This window comes from Dipodomys spectabilis, unplaced genomic scaffold (genome assembly GCF_019054845.1).
Source record: "Dipodomys spectabilis isolate Male_0828 unplaced genomic scaffold, ASM1905484v1 ptg000116l, whole genome shotgun sequence".
Lineage (NCBI taxonomy): Eukaryota > Metazoa > Chordata > Mammalia > Rodentia > Heteromyidae > Dipodomys > Dipodomys spectabilis.
The window spans coordinates 1392725-1407738 of record NW_024870793.1 but is presented as its reverse complement, the minus strand read 5'-3'; the positions used below and the strand labels follow the sequence as shown (position 1 = coordinate 1407738).

The window sequence follows — 15014 nt, the reverse complement described above, 5'->3', positions numbered from 1 at the left end:
ATTAAGTGGCCACTAGCATTTTGCAGAAGGCATGAGTTTGTTCATTGTTCCTACCTCCAGCATCTCTTCAATGGCTAACTTTTTCAAGACTCACTGAGACCATCTCTTAAAGGCAAAATGTTTTGTCTTGTGTTGCTGGATCAGGCTGGTCAGAAAAATATGTGCTTGGAAATAGAAGGGCAAGTGGATTGTTTCTTCCCTTTTAACATTTCTTCTTGGGAGAAAAAAGTACAAGAGACTCAAAGAAAATGAAAGAACAGGATTTTATCACTACACACATTTGGAGGTTTTGTTTTAAATTGATAATAAGCATAAATCCTTTTCTTCTACCATGTCACTCTTCTGTGTAAAAAAGCTCTCTGGAGCTGGGCATTTTGGAACATGCCTGTAATCCCAGGTATTTTGGAGACAGAGATAGGAGATCGTGGCCCAAGGCCAGCCCTGGGCTATAAACAAAAGACCCTATCTGAAAAATAAAGCAAAAAATAATACCAATAATAGGACTGGGCGTGTGGCTTAAGTGGTAGAGCATTTGCCAAGCAAACACAAGGCCTTGAGTTCAAAACCCAAAGTTCTACCTAGGGGGAAAAAAAACTTGGATTCTTAAAACCCTATAGATTGGACAAAAAGTCTAGAAACTGACTTTCAGTTAGTGTAGACACATTTTTTACAGTCTATCATTTCACACATTCCAATAGGAGGCAAGTCGTATTTGAATTATTTTTCAGTGGCATCAGTATCAAGACTATATCAGTGTATCTGAACTTTTTTCTGAAGTCCTAGAACATCTATATTATTAAGCATTTTGTTTTCCTTTTGGACTTTCATACAGATGTCTTTCTAAAATCATTTGTTAAGATCACCTGTTCTGATACAGTGCTACATAGCATGTTTTTGTTCTGTGGGAATCTTCAGAGACAGTTCTATCTATTGGTAGCTTTGTTAGACTTGGCTCTTCACTCCAAAGCGGGGGACTCATGTCCTTCCAGTAGAGAATCTACAAAGTTATTTCAATTAAAACCAAAACTTGATAGCAGGAGACAGCTTCCTGATCTAAATGTACAATTAGAGTTTAGGTTGGCAATTACTTTAAAAGGTTGTTTTTTGTTCTTTTTTTTTTTTTGGAGAGGGTTGTCTTTGATCTCTGTAAATACCAACAAGCTTATACATTGTAAGCCAAGTGCATATGCCTATGTATGAATTTGTAGAGCTGATTACTGCTTCAAGTGAAGCTGCACATTTCATTTTATAAAGTTCCCTCCACCCAGAATCCTATAAATGTTGTAAATAGAACATGGAAATTGAAGTAGTAGGATCAATTTGAGAATATCTGCTGAGAGACCAAAAAGTTCATTTTTTTAAATACCTTGGTTAATTAAAAAGTAAAAAGTTTATTTCTTTTGCTTATTTTTGAAAAGAAGAATGCACTTTAACATAGAGCTGCATGGGCAATTCAAACAAATCTGTGAAGTGCAGTACCCGTCCAGAAATCACACTTCCTGAAAACTGTTCAAAAAGCAGAGTCCAGACGGGCTGTTGATCTCACTGCCTGTAGGTTGAAGCTCAGATTCTGAACAATTTTGATACATGCAGGGCTGCTTCAAAAGAGCAATGTGAATACAGCCACAAGCTTCGGACAGGCCTGTAAAACAGCGGGTCCCGTATTTACCACTAACTAGCAAAACTGACAGAAAACGCATAGAAAAAGTTAAGAATCCTTCCTGCTAGTGTGCACTCCTTACAATAGCAGACTTTTGCAAATGGAGTTTTACAGTCTATATTTAAAGAATTGTATGTTTGTAACAAAGTTTGCGGAAAAGTGAAAAAAAAAAAGAATTCTCTTTGGGGCAACAGCTCCCCATTAGGGGAGGAATTGCTGGTCAATAGGGACTGTCACCCAAGTCTACTGCTAGCCCCTATATCCCATGCCCATCGAGGGCCCAACTACCCACCCTGCCTGCCTGAGCAGGTGACCTGGTTCCTACCTGCCAGAGGAGCCAAAGCCGAAGGAAGTAAGAAGGTCATGGCCACACAAAGGCCACCCATGCGTGTGAGCACATGGGCTGCAGCCAAACCTATCCAAGGAGCTCTCATCTCAAGGTGCATTTCTGAACCCATACAGGTGAGACACCTTACCTTACCACTGTGACTGGGATGGCTTTGGGTAGAAGTTTGCCCATTCTGATGAACTGACCAGGCAACACTAGTCGTGCTGCCATTCCTGTGCCACAAGTTCAACAGCCTTGTCCAGGTTGGTCTCCTGGCTTGATCCATAGAGAGGGTCTTATCCAGATAGGTCCCCTGGCCTGAAACATAGAGACTGCCTTGTCCAGGTGAGTCTCCTGGCTTGACTCACAGAGACGGCCTTGTCCAGGTGGGCTCACCTGGACAGACACATAGAGACTGCCTTGTCCAGGTGCGTCTCCTGGCCTGACACACAGAGACGGCCTTGTCCAGGTGGGTCCCCTCGCTTGATGCATACAGATTGCCTTGTCTAGATGAGTCTCCTCTCCTGATGCACAGAAACAGCCTTGTCCAGGTGGGTCCCCTGGCCTGATGCATAGAGACACTGTTAAATCCCTGACTGTGGATACACAGTCACATACTGCCAGTAGAAAATCCTTCATACTGTCTTCCCATGTGAGAGAGCTCATGTTGGCAAAGCACTACAACCATGGGAAAGTTTCCAATATCTCTTGTGAATGGATAATCAAGAGAAAGGAAGAATCCAAAGGCAAAATTAAAAAAACAAAATTGAACCGATGGGTCTGAGATTGTATCGGCTATCATTGCAATTCTAAATCAGCTTGAGTATTCCTGGATTTACAAGACACCACCATGGGGATTACTGGAAGCTGTGGATAATGGGGTGCAAATTAGATCCATCAGTTGGGGTGGGGTGAGGGAGAGAGAAGACCAGAATTCCCTTGAATTTGTAATGATCTCAGAGGAGGGAAAATCCATGGCCAAAGGTGACAAAGGAGTTTTACTAGCTGGTCTATAACTGCCTTGTCCTGGGGTACCTCAGAACTAAGAGCAGCTGCAGCCTCCAGGTGGCAGGTTTCTCTCTCTTTCCAGCACGCCTCTCTATACCACAGGGCTTTCCTCTCCACAGGCCTGGCCTCTGCTCTGCTCCAGGAGGCCTGCCTCTTGTGGCCTTGTGGTGGTGTTAGTCTCACTCTACACCCCTCCCCCACTCTACTTCTCACAGATTGTCTCAGATGCAATATAAATATAAAGAACACCTTGTATTCCCTTTGCCTTCTAAAAGCCATTATTTAGTTAGAAGAAGAGGAAGAGATTTCAGTACAGAATATGTGTTCTAATAGCCTAAATGATGGTGCTTGATGAGTCTTGGTTCTAAAGGTACAAAAGAGGAAGCCAAAGTTCTCAAACTGCTGTATGCTTTGACAAGGACTATATATATATATATATATATATATATATATATATATATATATATATATATGTTTGGAGGGGGGGTCTGGTCATGGGGCCTGAACTCTGGTTCGGGTCACTGACCCTCAGCTCTTCAGCTCAAGGCTTGCATTCTACCACTTGAGCCACAGTGCCACTTCCAGCTTTTTTCTTTTTGCTTATGTGGTGCTGAGGAATCGAACCCAGGGCCTCAGGAATGCAAGGCAAGTGCTCTACCACTGAGCCACCTTCCCAGCCCTGACAAGGACTATATATTTGTCTTCTGATCTATATGTATGACTAAGTTATACTTGGTTTACTTCTTTAACAATTTTTACGGAGACAGTCTGTTATGCAATGTGGTTTCAAAGGCACAATAATTTGTACAATCGTTTATTCCTAAGTATGCCTTAAGCAGAGCTAACTTGTTACATAGTTCTTCACCTTAATAAATATGTAATATAATTTTAACCAAACTTCTATTTTGTATATTTGCAAAGTACAAAGTAAAAAAATGAACATTTTTTTGGAATTTGTATTTTGCATACTCAGGATGAGAATTAAGTTTTAAACAAGCCTATAATATTTTATGTGAATAAAATAAAATGGGCTCATTTTACAATCGATCTCCCATGACTGTGGTGCCAATTGCCCATTCCCACGGGGGATATGCAGAATCCCCCTTCCCCCTGTAGGGCAGGATTAACAAATCACTCCAGGATCCTCCTGCTGACCTGACCACAAGGGTCTCTCGGTCCAATGGAGGCAAAGAAGTCTTCCATTTCACACTGGGGCTGCAGTCCAACTAAAAGCTCACATGTAGAAGCCACCTTGACTCCAGCGTTCATTCCAGTTCTCTTCTCTTCCAATTAACTCTGAACCCACTTCAATGTTTCTGGGTCTTCCAAGGTACTGTACCCTGCTTTATTAACTGCAATCTTCTCAAGTTCTTTACACAGGACACATCGGTAAGCACCCATATTCATGAGCAAAAACTCCACTAGGAAGAGACAGTGCTATCTGAGCTGCATGAATTAGGAAGGTGTAGGTAGAAAGGTCTAGGTTTTGTGCCATGCCACCTCCTTCAGAGTCTGCATGAGATATCATGCCAGATAAAGCATAAGCTTCAAGGAAGCATGCCTGCAGGAAGGGGGTGTTGGTTCAAGGTTTCCCATACACTTGACTGCACCTTTATAGCCTCTACCTTTATTCTTACTATATTCTTCTTGGCTATACATTCATTGCCTTTATTCTCGTTTTGGCTATTTTTCTATTGATCCACGAATAGAGCATGTTGTTTCTTTCCAATCCAATGGAGACGGCTTCTCTGAATAATAAAGACAAAAGATTAAATGTGGGCAATGCCACAATCAATCTATCATTTGATGTGACACTGGCTCCAGGAACTCCTACAATTTCACAAGCAGTTTTGTGGCTCATTCATAGTAAATATAGAAATTTAAAATCTCTAGATATGTTACAACAGGCAGAATTAATGAATTAAACTAAGCCAGAAGGAGTTATCCCAAAAGCACAGAGAGTTCTAGAAAAAGGGGCCCCTGATAATTAAAGGAAAAGAAAAATTCCCCAACAGTTATGACTACTTTTAGTCCAGCTTACATTATAGGGAATAGATGGTGATTTCCCACAAAATATAAAGTTAGTGACATCACATTTCCTGAGCTGACCCATGAACCATTGCCTTATACAGGAGTTTACAAAGATGAAAATAGATGGATTAATGTAAAAGGACAAAGGCTGTTTTGGAACTCATTAGATTTTATGCAAAGATTAACTAGATCTGGACCATTATGGTGTTTATTATCAAAACAACAAGATAGTTTAAAATAATAATTAGAAATTTATGTGAACAAATATTGGGATTAAAATTATAGAAAACGGAGAATGCCTGATTCAACCTGAAAGTGGTTTTTAGGATGGTTTCAAAGGGGCTTGAAAATATATGAAAAAAATAAAAAGAGTGCAATATATGTACAGCCCTGTCTTAGGTTTGTTCATTATTAAACATAAAAAGGCTGACTAGATGACGCATTGTTTCACACCATTTAGCTTAAACAGTTGGTGGGATAGTAATCAATTTTTATGTAATCCATCAATGTTTTTCTTTTCCTAAAAATTGATTACTTGCTTAAATAAAAAAAGAATCTATGTCACAATCACACACTGTATGAAAATGTTAATTCTCCTCAATAAAGATACACTCAGATGCAACTCTTTTGAGTCTGTGTCTGTCACTTCGCCTACTCCTTGCCCACCTATCCCCAGATCCCTGTCCCATTGGTCCCAGTGCTCAGGCAGAGCTGGTCCGTCGCAGTTTTGTAAGCTGAAGTCAGAAGTTTCCTATACCTACTGCAGTGTAGCTAGCAGCATTGTCAAGTTTTAATTAAATAAACTGAAATCAAATTGGGCCCATGTATAAGATCAAGGTGCCACAAGCTCATATTTATAGTTCCTTCAATAGGATTCAAGACATCTGCTACCAACTTCCACAGCCACTATATTAAATGGACTAAATAAAATCTGTGCATGATGGCTCAAACCTCACCAGGAACAGACCAGCAGAATTTCTCCCAGCCATGTCTCTAGTTTTTACTCCCCTTGCTCTGCTTTCCCACATTAGAGCTGATAGAGAAAGTTAAACAGGGAGAAAAGATGACACTGGGAGACAGCAGGAATTCCAATCAGCTGCAGCCTATACCTACCCAGCCATGAGGATGCTCTTCCTCCTCCTGCACACAAACTCTCAGGAGAATTCTGCCTACCTGAGAAGGGAAAGGAAAAGAACTTGAGGTTAAGGGATAGTGGAGAGAGGACAGAGGAAAGCAATCCAGAGACAAGAAGGGAAAAGAGAGAAAGAAGACTAGAAATAACAAATAGCTTAATACAGGAAGTGGGAGAGAGAGCACTGGGGGGAGCAATCTACAATTCCGCAAACACCCCAAGTCCCACTGGCAAGCAGTGTTCATCCTTCCACTATTGCTCCAGAATCCTCCTTTGAGACCAGAATTGAAGGACACTCAGTCAGTCATGTAAGGGCCACAAAAATCACTCGACATGTGACATGTCAGCACACATGTTTTTCATTGGATGCTCACAGCTGTCTGTTCAGCCCCAGAACAATGTCATAAAAATCCAGATGGCCCTTGGCTGAGAAAAAGGTTCTTGGCCCTTGTGTAGACCATAATAAAAGTGGAGAGGAGTATATGCTATTGATGACAGAGTCTGCTGCACTTTCACACCCTGCATGGTGGACCGTCTACCCAACTCCACTCACCTCACCACACTGGGCACCTCTGTTGCACAGCAGGAGCTGCTGGAACCTGGATGACGCTTGCATCATGGTCACAAGAAATGCTTCCCATGGATGGGAAGCACAAAAGGACCTTGAAGAATGCTGTGTCTTTCTGTCTTAATAAAAGAGAATCTGGCAAGCATCATAAAGTAGCTTTTACAGATTTCCAAATGTTCATAGTTAAGGGAACATCTGATCGGTGAAATATTACTGTTAAATAAGCATTAGAAAACCCATTGTGAAACCCTGTGGAGGCACACACTTCTGCACCCCATGGTCCACCATGGCTGGATGCTGGCCTGCAAGGAAGGCACTAGATCAGAGCCCTTGGAATGTTTCTCCCTGGAGAAGATCTCAACACCTAGCATCGAGACCCCAGCCAGAGCAGGGGTTCCTCACAAACTGCAGCAGACACACTGCTGGCTTTCTTCTCAGTCAGAAGTACATCCCACTAGGATAAAGGGGGATCACAGCTGCAAAAAAAGAAAACAAGGCTTTGCTCTGGCTTAAACCACATGGGCAGCCCTGTACTCTACTGATATGTTCTGGCCCTCGAGCCAAACAGATTCATCTGTTTTGGAAAAACCCAAGGTGGTTTATTTCCAATAGTGGGGATGAAGTCCAGATCCTCCCACATTCCAGATAGTATGCATCCCCAACCCACAGACACAACCCTTTCCACTCACTCCCACACGGTTATCCCACTGGCATAACCATGGTCCTGTTTTGCACCCAGCTGCCCTGGTTTTAGGGTAGACATTCTCCTCATCTCCACTCTGCACTACTGTGACAGAAACTTGAAAGCCCACACAGACTTGAAATGTTACTTCCTGGCCAGCCACAACCCTAAATGCACTCATGACAACATTGATATTCCAATGCTTGCTTACAAAAATTCAAAAAGAAACTGAACTGACTAAATGGATGAAACAAGCAAGACAAAGTATATTTCAAGTCTCAGCATCCAAAACACCAAGCTTCCATTACTTGTAGATGACTTAGTAGCAACTCCTACTGGAATATCTACAGAAATGCAGCTAGACTGCAGAAAATACCACAGCACAGTGAGTGACTCCCTTAACTTCAATTTTTAATAAGTCAAAAAATACATAAAATCTGATTTAAATGAAACTACTACTAAAATTAACATTACAAAACTTGTCTAGTCTAAAAGATGACTGGGGTGTGATACTCCAAAATTGAACAGCTAGCAAGATGGAAAAAAAAAAAAAAAACTAAAAGCCAGAGGGAGCAAATGGGAATACAGAGAACTTTACATCTGAATGTCTTCCACAAAGACTCTTAAACAATTCCTGTCAGTTAAAAAGCAGATGAACAGCAGTGCACTGACAACCAAGGTGGTAGCCTGATCCTCCTCCCTCACTCTGGGAGGGCTATTTGGTACCCAGAACTGAAAAGGAGTTTGCACATGTCAAAAATTTATTGCTAATCTTCCTCAGCCATCTCTACAGTGAGACAGTATTGTGTTGCCACCTCAGAAGTTAAATGCTTCCTCTCCAAGCGATGACTGCCTCTTGCTCTACCTTGATGCCTCTGGTGCCAAGGAGCAAACCCAGATGCAGGTCAGCTGACAGTGTTGGGCACATCTCAAACGCCTAAGAGGTTCAGGCTCCTCAAGGCCTTTGACAACTCAAGGGATGGGCTCCTCCCCCAAGTATTCTGGCTTAACCCTATCTCTCCCTAAATCAAACCAAGTCACTGCAGTGGTCTTTCTGTTCTTTCTGGGTAACGTCTCTTTTGGAGGTATACTTCACCCTTGATAAAACACTTTTCAATGAAGCCCGTTTTAAAGCTGTACCTCATGCCTCTACTGACAACAGTACCAACAACCCAGAAGATTCCCAGCATGGACTCAAGGAACTTTGATTTCCTGTCACTCTAGGTTGGTGTGACCTTTTATAACACTTCAGGTTTATGGAATCACAACCCTTTTGAATTCAAGCTAGACCACTCAGCACAAGTTGCTTTTCACTGCTCTGTATGTTACCCCATAGTGTAGATGTACCATGCACTCATTTCCTGTCACCTGCAGGCACACATCTGAGTATTCCACGCTTTGGCTGATACTACAAATAAAGCTCCTATAAACATCTTCAAACAAGACCTCATGAGGCCACACTGTAGTGTGGACAATACTTAGGAGCAAAATAGCCATGTTACATTCTACGTGCACAAAAAGCTGTCTATTTCCAGAGTGACTGTCTGTACCATTTTCTATTGCTCAACAGCAATCTGCATGTTCTGTATTATTCTCTGCCAACAGAGAGATGATCACTCACTCATGGTGTCAGTCTGTGTCAGTTGGCACCTCTCCTCTGGGGCCTGTGACTACACATTACAACCTGGCAGAAGTGAGATGGCTCAATTCCCAGAAGGTGCATGGTAAAGACACAGAGGTGACCCTCAGTATCCCCTACATGGGCACACCCCAATAATGTAACATCCTTTCACCAAGCCCTACATCTCAATGATCTCACCCCTTCCACTACCACCATGAGTCTTTGAGGGACACTCATCCCAGTTGAGCACCCTGTGATCTTAACACGTGACTTCTCTAATGAATACTGCTGTTATAGCTTTTTGTGTCCTCGTTTAACATTCATATACCACATCTCAAATAGAAACTGTTTAAAAAAAAGCTTTTGTCCTTTATTGGCAGTGCTAGGGCTCAAAATCCAGACCATGTACACTCTAGGCAAGTGCTCCACCACTGAGCCCCATTTTCTGCCTTTTCTAATCTGACTTCAGAAAGTGCTGAGGACTTGAGTTCAATCCTCAATACTAGGAAAAAGAAATTATTATATGGTTTTTGTATATTTCTTCAGGCAGATAAATATGTAGATATAGACACATTGACAACAGGTTCTCTATAGTCTGTCCTTTTGCTAGCTCTCTGAAAGCAAACTAAAGTCCAATGCATCTTATTTTTTCCGAAGTATAATTAATTCATGTTCTGTATGTTCTTCTTGTCAAACATTAGTTTTCAGAGTTCTGGCTTCCCTCCATAGTCCCACTTGTCACGTGGAGTTATATTTGTTGTAGAGGCCACAGTTCAGGCTCATCTCCTTCCACACCAGTTGTGATTTGGATTAACCATCTCTCTCATCAAGACATTTTGATTTTTTAAAAAATCAATGAACATTATATTCTTCAATTACTTCTCAATTTTCCATTCTGTTCTATTCATTTACCTGTCTGTCAATGTCCCAAACTTTCATTGTCCTAAGCACTTTGTAACATTTTTTTTAACTTGATCCTTTTCAAAATTATCCTGCCCATTCCAGATCCTATGCACATCTATAGAAACTTTAGAAATTGGTTTGTTCATTTCTATTCAAAAAAGCCAGCTAGGACATAGTTTAATAAACTGCCACGCTGGCAGCTCTGAACATCCACTACATAAACATAGACTCTTATGATATGAGAGCCATTCTGTGATCAGCTGCTACAACCCTTGAGATCTTAGTGATGACACTTGCTGTGTTTTGCTAAGCTGGCTGACGGTTGGTAGTTCATGGAAGCCTGAGATTGGGGCTGGACCCCAGACAGCAAAAGGCTGCATCAAAAGGCTGGGGCTTTTCACCAGGAGAAACAGAGGCCAAGGCAGAGTTGATCATCAGTGGCTCACATCACTGCTCATGCCTACATGATGAAGCCACCATGAAAACAAAAAATCCGGGGTTCCGCCCGACTCTGAACTTAGCTAGAAATTCCTTGTGGGAAAGAGATGAGACTGAGGAAGGCTTGTATGAGGCAACCACAGTCTTCCTAAGAAAGCTGCATTGGCCAGGAACTGGTGGCTGAAACCTGTAATCCTAACTAGCTACTCAGGAGACTGAGATCTGAGGATCAGGATTCAATGCCAGCCTGGGCCAGTAGTCTGTGAGACTCGTGTCTCCAAATAACCACTCAAAACCTGAAGTGGTGTTTTAGTTCAAATGGTAGCTCTTGAGCAAAAGAGCTCAGGGACAGAGTTCAGGCCCCACAACCAACAGTAACAAAGCTAGATCACAAAGGCAGCAGGGCCACCTATTGGTAGTAATACCTCAGAACCCACAATGCTGGGCAGACTACTCCAAATGAGGGAAAGACCTAAAAAGACCTAATAAGAGGTGCTGTACTCAAAATGAATGGTGACCCTTGACAACTAAAAATAAATAAAAAAAAAAAAACATAAGTAGAATGAAAGAGAGCCAGGTGCCAGCAAGCCCACCCCTGTAATCCTAACTACTCAGGAGACTAGATGTAAGAATCATGGCTCAAAGCCAGCCCAGGAAAGAAAGTCCTTGAGACTCCTATACACAATTTCCTACCACAAAAGCTAAAAGGGGAGCTGTGGCTCAAGTGATAGAGTGCTAACCTTGAGCAACAAATCTAAGAGAGATTGCCCAGGCCCAGAGTTCAAGACATAGTACTGGCACACATAAGTATGCACACACACAAACACACACACACACACACACACACTCACAAAGACACACAAACACATCACAAGGCCACATTCCCAGGCCCCTCATGAAGCTTCTCTGAGGTGGCTTTAGGAGTGGGTACCTGAACTAGCAGTCACTCATACCTGTGCGTGACTTGCAAACCTGCTAATGTGTAAGTTTTCTTGCAGGGACACAAGCCAGAGCAGAGGGACCAACTTTTCCCTGCTTCTACTCCTTCCACCCAGTCCCAGAACCATGCTCAATCTCATTAGCACAGGCTTCTCCTTGCAAGAAGATTCTATTAGGTGTCCCCAAACTGCCAACCTTCCACCTCCAAGGAAAGGAAGAAGAAAAATCTGCTCTTTCTCCAAACTCCACGGGATTTGTTTGTTTGGGGAGTACCTAGGACTCAATGCTGTATCACCCCATCTGGCAGGGAAGAGATGGGCTCAAGCAGTCATCCTGACTCAGCGTCCCAAGTAGCTGGTAAATTCAGGTACACTACCTAAAAGTGGAAATCTTTTTCATTTCTCTTCTTGGTGCTGTGAAAGAAGCACATGATTTGAACTCAGGGCCTCACACATGCTATGCACATGTCCTGGCTTCCCTCAAGTTCAAAGTGATTCTGGTGAGACTAAAATTAGTATATCTGCCCCCACCATGAGAAGAGTATAACATGGGAGTGGAGCCCAATTCTACTGAGTTCAAAGCTGACCTATAACAAGTATGACATTGTGGGGTTACACAAGTAGATGAGCACACAGCACAGAAGCTTCCAAGATACTAGCTCCCCACAGTGAGCCGGAATGCTTCAGTACAACAGGTGAAGCACAGGAGAATCTTCCCTACCTAGAATCCTCTCCCCAAGGAGCTTCCGGACACAAGGACCACCTCAGATTTACTCCTTCTGCCTCCTTGAAAGACCAGTCAACCAGGAGAAACTTCCTTAGTACAGGGTGTAATCCTGCCAGGTCATCACAGCAGAATCAATACTGTGCTCTTGTGTTCACCCTGCCACTGAAGCAGGGAAGCCATCCAAGGAGGGGTGTCTCATCTCATCTGAGGGAACCTGATCAAGTGGGAGAGGTCTCATCGCCTGGGGAGGGTCTTGACACCTGGGAGTCTCCATTTGAGGATGATACCTTTGTCTTGTTTTTGATGCCAGTACCAAAAGATTTGATAGTTTATTGGAGACAGGGCTTCCAAGACTTTTCTGTCCTGATTGGCTTGAAAACACAATCATAAAAACATAAAAACATATCTCAGTCTCCTGGGATTACAGGGAGGTGTTACCAGAACATAAAAGACACCCCTTTCTTAATGAAGACAAGAGTGCAGTAAAAAATCCAGCTCCTCTCTCCTGCTCAGTCCTGGAGGACACACAGGCAATTCTACTCAGAGCCTAGAACAGGACTGAGGGGAGAACATAAGACTTGATGCTACACATGGCCACCTAAGGACCAGCTATGCTTATAACAGGGCCCTTGGGCATAGAAATAGTTGCAAAGGGCTCAAGAAGAAAGTGGAAATTCCAGCTAGTTTTGGAAGCCTCTGTTACTTTGGCCAGAGCGGCAGCTCGAACTGCCTGCTGCACATTGCCATGTGGCAGACACTGGGCACACTAGCATGCCATTTATTCAACATGGCTGGTCCAGATGGGCACAAAGGGTCTGTGCTGTTCCTAACAGGAAACAAGACTCAGAGGTTTCTCACCAGACCAGAGTGGCCCCAGGAGCAGAAGGAACACCTGTGAGTAGTTAACTTTCACAGAGAAGAAGAGGAAGCCTCCAGCAACAGCCTGCTGGGACAGCCTCCACGAGCCTGTTCTGCAGGTGGAGTTCAAAGGGAATGCTGGCCCAGACTGTATCCTCTGAGCTCTCAAGGCAAAAAGAAAATCAAGAGGTATAGCTATGAGACAGAGAACTGAAGGAAGCTCTGCCATGGGGCAGAGGCAGATATCTGAGCCAGTGGTGAACACCATAAATAAAGACTGCACATCTCTATAAGAATCTCAATTTCCCAGAACAGCAGGAAAGAGAACCAGGAATCTCGGGGTTCTATAACCCTGAACACAGACAAACTCATTGGGCCTGGGCCCTGCTCAAGGGCTCATCTGGAATGCTGAGTCCTCCACCTCGCTGAGACCAGGGTAGTCAAGATTGGAGGTGACCTGTCTGCAGAGCACAGCAGAAGGGAAAGCAGAACTTAAGCTGGAGAACATAAACTGTGTCCCCCAAAAGGATGTGAATGCAGGCAGAAAGGATGGGTAATGAGAACAGCCCTGTGCTGTATCACAACACCAGCACTTAGAGGCAAGCCACCCAACAGTTCCAGCCTACATCCCAATGTACATCCCTCTACCTACCTGCTGTCAATCAGCAACATTCTGCTACAGGGGCCAACGTAGGTCAAGAATCTCCACTGTGATAAGATTCTTTCATCCTAAATCATAGTTCTATCCACAGTGATTTTCATTGCTAAAAGGAACGACTGTCTCCCAGAGTGGTAGCTTCCTCAGCAAACACAGTCTTGAGTAGCACAGGCCAGACACTGCTCACCACTCTGGGAGTTTTCAACAAAGGTGGTAAGACTTGAACAAATTGCATACCTCAGCTCTACTTCCCTCTCGCTGTCAGAAGAAACCTGGGCAGTGTGGAACAAAAACCCCTGCCTCATTCAGAGAGAGAAAAAACCTCTAGATGAGGTGCTGAGGCTCTCTGCCAGGGCAGAACCACGGTGGATGCTGGTTGCCAAAAGGCAGAGGTGAGGGCAGCAGCCCACCCACCTGAGGGGAGGGGAGACAAGGGCTGAGGCCCACCCACCTGAGGCCCAACCTCAGGGTCTATTCCAGTCTCTCCCCTATCCACAGCTTCACCAGCAGCTTCTGAAAAGACAACAACTATAGACCCCTCACCACAGACCAAACAAATACCATGTAAAACTGATGGTGACAATGACCAAGCCAAATATCTTGACTTTTGAAGTGGTTCTGCCCCTGCCAAAGCAGCACAGCCACACCAAGCTCCTCGACACAGGCAAACATTCTCCTACTGGAGTGGGTTCAGCTTCCAATACACCTTGTGCTGCCACAGTATCTCAGGCTTCATGTTTCTCATGACAACTGCATCCTGCTCCTTCTTCTAACAGGCATGGCTTCTGCTTCAGGTCCCGTGCAAGGCATGGAAAAAAGGACAGGGACAGTGAGCTCTAGGAGACAGGAAAACCACCTCTACAAATGGAGAAGTCAGCAGGCTGAGATCTGAGCATTGCAACTTGCATAAAGTCAAGGGAAGATATGGCTCAAGTAATAGAGCACTAGCCTTGAGCAACAAAGCTAAGCAAGAGCAAGAGGCCTTTAGTTGAAGAACCAGTATTAGTCTGTGCACATGCACACACAACACACACATACACACAAACACACACACACACATATACACACACTCACTGACTTGCAGACACAATCACTTTATATTGGGCCTGCAATGGCCACATCATACAGACCTAAGAGCCACAATCCACCATTGAGCTTGGAGAAGCTGGGGAGGAGGGGACAGAACTGTAATCTCTGCTCTCACTCCATGATCCACAGGGACCGGACAGAGTCTCTGTCAGCCACAGAGAAGGAAGGGAGCAAAGGGCAGGTCCTGGATTCCAGGAGAACAAGAGTGGTTGCTGGTCAGCCAAACCCAGTATTGCTGCTCTCTCCCTGAAAGTCTTCATGAAAATTGCCCATTGAAGCTATCCTAGAGTCAGTAGTGTTAGAAATGGCTCTGGATATTGGGCTGTCCTCTAGGAATAAGAACATCAACTCCAAAGGAACTCAGCAAGACAAA

General features: G+C 43.6%; 1 long non-coding RNA gene across 1 annotated transcript; it reads right to left on the bottom strand.

Annotated features, from left to right (window-relative positions):
- Positions 1–1401: 1401 nt before the first annotated feature.
- LOC122115098 lies at positions 1402–6233 on the bottom strand. Its single transcript, XR_006148705.1, has 3 exons — positions 6224–6233; positions 2630–2632; positions 1402–1838 (listed from the first exon to the last, which is right to left on the bottom strand). It is a non-coding gene; the product is annotated as an uncharacterized LOC122115098 (long non-coding RNA).
- Positions 6234–15014: the final 8781 nt, after the last annotated feature.